Source organism: Arachis stenosperma, chromosome 3 (genome assembly GCF_014773155.1).
Source record: "Arachis stenosperma cultivar V10309 chromosome 3, arast.V10309.gnm1.PFL2, whole genome shotgun sequence".
In the NCBI taxonomy this organism is placed as follows: domain Eukaryota; kingdom Viridiplantae; phylum Streptophyta; class Magnoliopsida; order Fabales; family Fabaceae; genus Arachis; species Arachis stenosperma.
Window position 1 is genome coordinate 32,506,623 of NC_080379.1, and position 6,731 is coordinate 32,513,353.

At 41.3% G+C, this 6,731-nt stretch overlaps 1 non-coding gene across 1 annotated transcript; it reads left to right on the top strand.

Moving 5' to 3' along the window:
• The first annotated feature begins 2,831 nt into the window (after window positions 1–2,831).
• Window positions 2,832–2,939, top strand: LOC130972320 (small nucleolar RNA R71). The gene has a single exon (XR_009083507.1). It is a non-coding gene; the product is annotated as a small nucleolar RNA R71 (small nucleolar RNA).
• Window positions 2,940–6,731: the final 3,792 nt, after the last annotated feature.

Below are 6,731 nucleotides of genomic sequence, written 5' to 3' on the forward strand. Positions count from 1 at the left end.
TAGAACTCTTGAACCATCAAGATTCTGACTTGTTGAATGGGGTTGGTAAGAACTTCCCAACCTCTTCTTCGGATCTCATGGCGGATCTCCGGATATTCACCCTTTTTGAGTGAAAAGGGGACCTCGGAGATCACCTTCTTCAAGGCCACAACTTTATAGAAGTGGTCTTGATGCACCCTTGAGAGGAATCTATCCATCTCCCATGACTCGGAGGTGGAAGCTTTTGCCTTCCCTTTCCTCTTTCTAGAGGTTTCTCCGGCCTTGGATGCCATAAATGGTTATGGAAAAACGAAAAAGCAACGCTTTTACCACACCAAACTTAAAATGTTTGCTCGTCCTCGAGCAAAAGAAGAAAGAAGGGAGTAGAAGAAGAAATGAAGAAGAGGGAGATGGTGGGGTATTCGGCCAAAGAGGGGGAAGAAAGGGTGTTTAGGTTGTGTGAAAATGAAAGGTTGAAGAAGGGTATATATAGGAGAGAGGGGGGTTAATGGTTCGGCCATGGAGGGTGGGTTTGGGAGGGAAAGTGGTTTGAATTTGAAGGGTGAGGTTGGTGGGGATTTATGAAGGATGGATGTGAGTGGTGAAGAGAAAGATGGGATTTGATAGGTGAGGGGTTTTGGGGAAGAGGTATTGAGTTGATTGGTGAGTGGGGGAAGAAGAGAGAGAGTGATGGTAGGGTCCTGTGGGGTCCACAGATCCTGTGGTGTCAAGGAAAAGTCATCCCTGCACCAAATGTTGCTCAAAATCACGTTTTGAGCCATTTCTGGCGTTAAACGCCGGGCTGGTGCCCATTCCTGGCGTTTAACGCCAGGTTCTTGCCCTTTACTGGCGTTTAACGCCAGTCTGGTGCCCCCTTTCTGGCGTTAAACGCCCAGAATGGTGCCAGACTGGGCGTTAAACGCCCAACAGCTAGCATTACTGGCGTTTGAACGCCAGTTTCTTCTCCTCCAGGGTGTGCTGTTTTTCTTCCTGTTTTTTCATTTTGTTTTTGCTTTTTTCATTGTTTTTGTGACTTCTTATGATCATCAACCTACAAAAAAGATAAAATAACAAAAGAAAATAATTAATTATAAAACATTGGGTTGCCTCCCAACAAGCGCTTCTTTAATGTCATTAGCTTGACAGAGGGCTCTCATGGAGCCTCAGAAATGCTCAGAACCGTGTTGAAACCTCCCAACACCAAACTTAGAGTTTGAATGTGGAGTTTCAACACCAAACTTAGAGTTTGGTTGTAGCCTCCCAACACCAAACTTAGAGTTTGACTGTGGGGGCTCTGTTTGGCTCTGTTTTGAGAGGAGCTCTTCATGCTTCCTCTCCATGATGACAGAGGGATATCCTTGGGCCTTAAACACCAAGGATTTTTCATTCACTTGAATGATTAACTCTCCTCTGTCAACATCAATCACAGCCCTTGCTGTGGCTAGGAAGGGTCTGCCAAGGATGATGGATTCATCCATGCACTTCCCAGTCTCTAGGACTATGAAATCAGTAGGGATGTAATGGTCTTCAATCTTCACCAAAACATTCTCTACAAGTCCATGGGCTTGTTTTCTTGAGTTGTCTGCCATCTCTAATGAGATTCTTGCAGCTTGCACCTCTAAGATCCCTAATTTCTCCATTACAGAGAGGGGCATGAGGTTCACACTTGACCCTAAGTCACACAAGGCCTTCTTGAAGGTCATGGTGCCTATGGTACAAGGTATAGAAAACTTCCCAGGATCCTGCCTCTTTTGAGGCAGTTTCTGCCTAGACAAGTCATCCAGTTCTTTGGTGAGCAAGGGAGGTTCATCCTCCCAAGTCTCATTTCCAAATAACTTGTCATTTAGCTTCATGACTGCTCCAAGGTATTTAGCAACTTGCTCTTCAGTGACATACTCTTCCTCTTCAGAGGAAGAATACTCATCAGAGCTCATGAATGGCAGAAGTAAGTCCAATGGAATCTCTATGGTCTCATTTTGAGCCTCAGATTCCCATTGTTCCTCATTGAGGAACTCAGAGGAGATTGGTACACGCCCACTGAGGTCTTCCTCAGTGGCGTCTTCCTCCTCTCTTTCCTCTCCATATTCGGCCATGTTGATGGCCTTGCACTCTCCTTTTGGATTTTCTTCTGTATTACTTGGGAGAGTACTAGGAGGGAGTTCAGTAACCTTCTTGCTCAGCTGACCCACTTGTCCTTCCAAATTTCTGATGGAGGACCTTGTTTCATTCATGAAACTTTGAGTGGTCTTTATTAGATCAGAGACCCTTGTTGCTAAGTCAGAAGTATTCTGCTTAGAACTCTCTGTCTGTTGCTGAGAAGATGATGGAAAAGGCTTGCCATTGCTAAACCTGTTTCTTACACCATTATTGTTATTGAAACCTTGTTGAGGTCTCTCTTGATTCTTCCATGAGAGATGTGGGTGATTTCTCCATGAAGAATTGTAGGTATTTCCATAGGGTTCTCCTAGGTAATTCACCTCTTCCATGGAAGGGTTCTCAGGATCATAAGCTTCTTCCTCGGATGAAGCATCCTTAGTACTGTTTGGTGCATTTTGCATTCCAGACAGACTTTGAGAAATCAAATTGACTTGTTGAGTCAATATTTTATTCTGAGCCAATATGGCATTCAGAGTGTCAATCTCAAGAACTCCTTTCTTCTGACTAGTCCCATTGTTCACAGGATTCCTTTCAGAAGTGTACATGAATTGGTTATTTGCAACCATTTCAATTAGCTCTTGAGCTTCTGCAGGCGTCTTCTTCAGATGAAGAGATCCTCCAGCAGAGCTATCCAAGGACATCTTAGATAGTTCAGAGAGACCATCATAGAAAATACCTATGATGCTCCATTCAGAAAGCATGTCTGAAGGACATCTTCTGATTAATTGTTTGTATCTTTCCCAAGCTTCATAGAGGGATTCTCCATCCTTCTGTCTGAAGGTTTGGACTTTCACTCTAAGCTTACTCCATCTTTGTGGTGGAAAGAACTTTGCCAAGAAGGCATTGACTAGCTTTTCCCAAGAGTCCAGGCTTTCTTTAGGTTGAGAATCCAACCATATTCTAGCTCTGTCTCTTACAGCAAAAGGGAATAGCATCAGTCTATAGACCTCAGGGTTAACCCCATTAGTCTTGACTGTGTCACAGATTTGCAAGAATTCAGCTAAAAACTGATGAGGATCTTCCATTGGAAGTCCATGGAACTTGCAATTCTGTTGCATTAGAGAAACTAATTGAGGCTTAAGCTCAAAGTTGTTTGCTCCAATGGCAGGGATAGAGATGCTTCTCCCATAGAAGTCGGGAGTAGGTGCAGTAAAGTCACCCAGCACCTTCCTTGCATTGTTGGCATTGTTGTTGTTTTCGGCTGCCATGGGTTCTTCTTCTTTGAAGAATTCGGTCAGGTCCTCTAAAGAGAGTTGTGCTTTGGCTTCTCTTAGCTTTCTCTTCAAGGTCCTTTCGGGTTCAGGATCAGCTTCAACAAGAATGCCTTTGTCTCTGCTCCTGCTCATATGAAAGAGAAGAGAAAAAGAAAATGTGGAATCCTCTATGTCAAAGTATAGAGATTCCTTGAAATGTCAGAGGAAAAGAGAAATAGAAAGAAGAAGGAGAAGAAGAATTCGAACTTTAATTAGATAAGGTTCGAATTGTGCATTAAGAAGGAGTGGTACTCCATAAATAGAAGGATGTGAGAAGGAGGGAAGTGGATTTTCGAAAATTCAATTAAAAGATTTTGAAAACATTTTCAAAATTTGATTGATAATTTTCGAAAATTAAAAGTGAAAAAGAAATCAAGTGATTTTTGAAAAAGATTTTGAAATTAGAAGTAAAAAAGATTTGATTGAAAACTAATTTGAAAAAGATATTATATAAAAAAAAAATATGATTGAAAGGTTATTGTCTTAAAAAGATGTGATTGAGAAGATATGATTTGAAAACCATTTTAAAAGATATGTTTTGAAAATAATTTTAAAAGATTTGATTTGGAAAATTAGTGACTTGCCTAACAAGAAAAGATATGATTCAAACATAAAACCTTCCTTAACAGAAAAGGCAAAAAATGTTCAATCAAATCATTAATTGTTAGTAAGTATCTTTGAAAGGAAAGAAATTAATTTTGAAAACATTTGAGTGAAAAGATTTGATTTGAAAAAGATTTGATTTTGAAAAACTTTGAAAACTTGAAAAAAAAATTGATTTGAAAACAAAATCTTCCCCCTAGCACCATCCTGGCGTTAAACGCCCAGAATGGTATACATTCTGGCGTTTAACGCCCAAAATGCTACCTTTTTGGGCGTTAAACGCCCAACCAGGTACCCTGGCTGGCGTTTAAACGCCAGTCTACCTTCTTCACTGGGCATTTTTGAATGCTCAGCTTTTTCTGTATAATTCCTCTGCAGTATGTTCTGAATCTTCAATCCCTTGTATCATTGACTTGAAAAGGCACAAATTAAAAATATTTTTGGATTTTTAATAATTAAAATGCAACAAGAATCAAATAACAATGCATGCAAGACACCAAACCTAGCAGTTTGTATACTACTGACAATAATGAACTGAAAATGCATATGAGACACACAAATTACTCAAGTCAATAGAATTCAAAGATCAGAGCAAGTGAATCATCAAGAACATCTTGAAGATCACTAAGACATATGAATGCATGCAGTTGACACCAAACTTAGGATGAGACACTAGACTCAAACAAGAAATGTTTTTGAATTTTATGATTTTTTTAATTTTTTTGTGTTTTTCGAAAATTAAGTGGAAAAAGAAGGTATCAAAATTCTTAATGAGAATTCCAGGAATCAGTGCAATGCTAATCTAAGACTCCGGTCCAGGAATTAGACATGGCTTCACAGCCAGCCAAGCTTCCAAAGAAAGCTTCGGTCCAAAACACTAGACATGACCAAAGGTCAGCCAAGCCTTAGCAAATCACTGCTCCAAAAGCAAGATTGATACGAAATCAACAAGCTCTTGTGGTGATAAGTTGAAACCTCGGTCCAATCAGATTAGACATGGCTTCTCAGCCAGCCAGATTTCAACAAATCATCATGAAACTCTAGAATTCATCTTCAAGAATTTCGAAAAAAAATACCTAATCTAAGCAACAAGATGAATCGTCAGTTGTCCAGCCTGAACAATCCCGGGCAATAACACCAAAAATTTGATGTTGTTGCCGGATCTTGGCACTGATGTTACCAAAGGCTTGCTCAAAACTAGAACAATCCCCGGCAACGGCGCCAAAAACTTGGTGCGCGAAATTGTGAACTATACTTTTTCACAACTCTCATAATCCCTGGTAATGGCTCCAAAAACTTGGTGCGCTCAATACCATGGCATTACACAACTTCGCACAACTAACCAGCAAGTGCACTGGGTCGTCCAAGTAATAAACCTTACGTGAGTAAGGGTCGATCCCACGGAGATTGTTAGTATTGAAGCAAGCTATGGTCATCTTGTAAATCTTAGTCAGGCAAACTCAGATATATATGGTGATGAACGAAAATAACATAAAAGATAAAGATAGTGATACTTATGTAATTCATTGGTAGGAACTTCAGATAAGCGCATGAAGATGCCTTCCCTTCCGTCTCTCTGCTTTCCTACTGTCTTCATCCAACCCTTCTTACTCCTTTCCATGGCAAGCTCGTATAGGGTCTCACTGTTGTCAGCAGCTACCTCCCATCCTCGCAGTGAAAGCTAATGCACACACTTTGTCACAGTGCTGCCAATCACCGGTGTGGTTCCCTCCCCTACCGGAATAGAATAACTCTTTTGCGTCTGTCACTAACGCCCAGTAGGTTACAGGTTTGAAGCACGTCACAGTCATTCAATCATTGAATCCTACTCAGAATACCACAGACAAGGTTAGACCTTCCGGATTCTCTTGAATGCTGCCATCAGTTCTTGCCTATACCACGAAGACTCTGATCTCACGGAATGGTTGGCTCGTTTGTCAGGCGAGCACTCGGTTGTCAGGCGATCAACCATGCATCGTGCAATCCGGAATCCAAGAGATATTCACTAAGCCTCAGATGCTTGTAGAACAAGAGTGGTTGTCAGTCACTTTGTTCATGAGTGAGAAGGATGATGGGCGTCAATCATCACCTTCATCATGTTGAAGAACAAGTGATATCTTGGATAAAGAACAAGCGGAATTTGAATGGAAGAACAATAGTAATTGCATTAATACTCGAGGTACAGCAGAGCTCCACACCTTAATCTATGGTGTGTAGAAACTCCACCGTTGAAAATACATAAGCATAAGGTCTAGGCATGGCCGAATGGCCAGCCTCCCAATGATCTAAGAACTAAAATGTCCAAAGATGATCTAGAGATCTAAAAGTGATCAAAAAGATTCCTATACAATAGTAAAAGGTCCTACTTATAAGAAACTAGTAGCCTAGGGTGTACAGAAATGAGTAAATGACATAAAAATCCTCTTCCGGGCCCACTTGGTGTGTGCTTGGGCTGAGCAATGAAGCAATTTCGTGTAGAGACTCTTCTTGGAGTTAAACGCCAGTTTTGGTGCCAGTTTGGGCGTTTAACTCCCATTTGGGTGCCAGTTCCAGCGTTTAACGCTGGGATTTCTTGAGGTGACTTTGAACGCCGGTTTGGGCCATCAAATCTTGGGCAAAGTATGGACTATTATATATTGCTGGAAAGCCCAGGATGTCTACTTTCCAACGCCGTTGAGAGCGCGCCAATTGGGCTTCTGTAGCTCCAGAAAATCCGCTTCGAGTGCAGGGAGGTCAGAA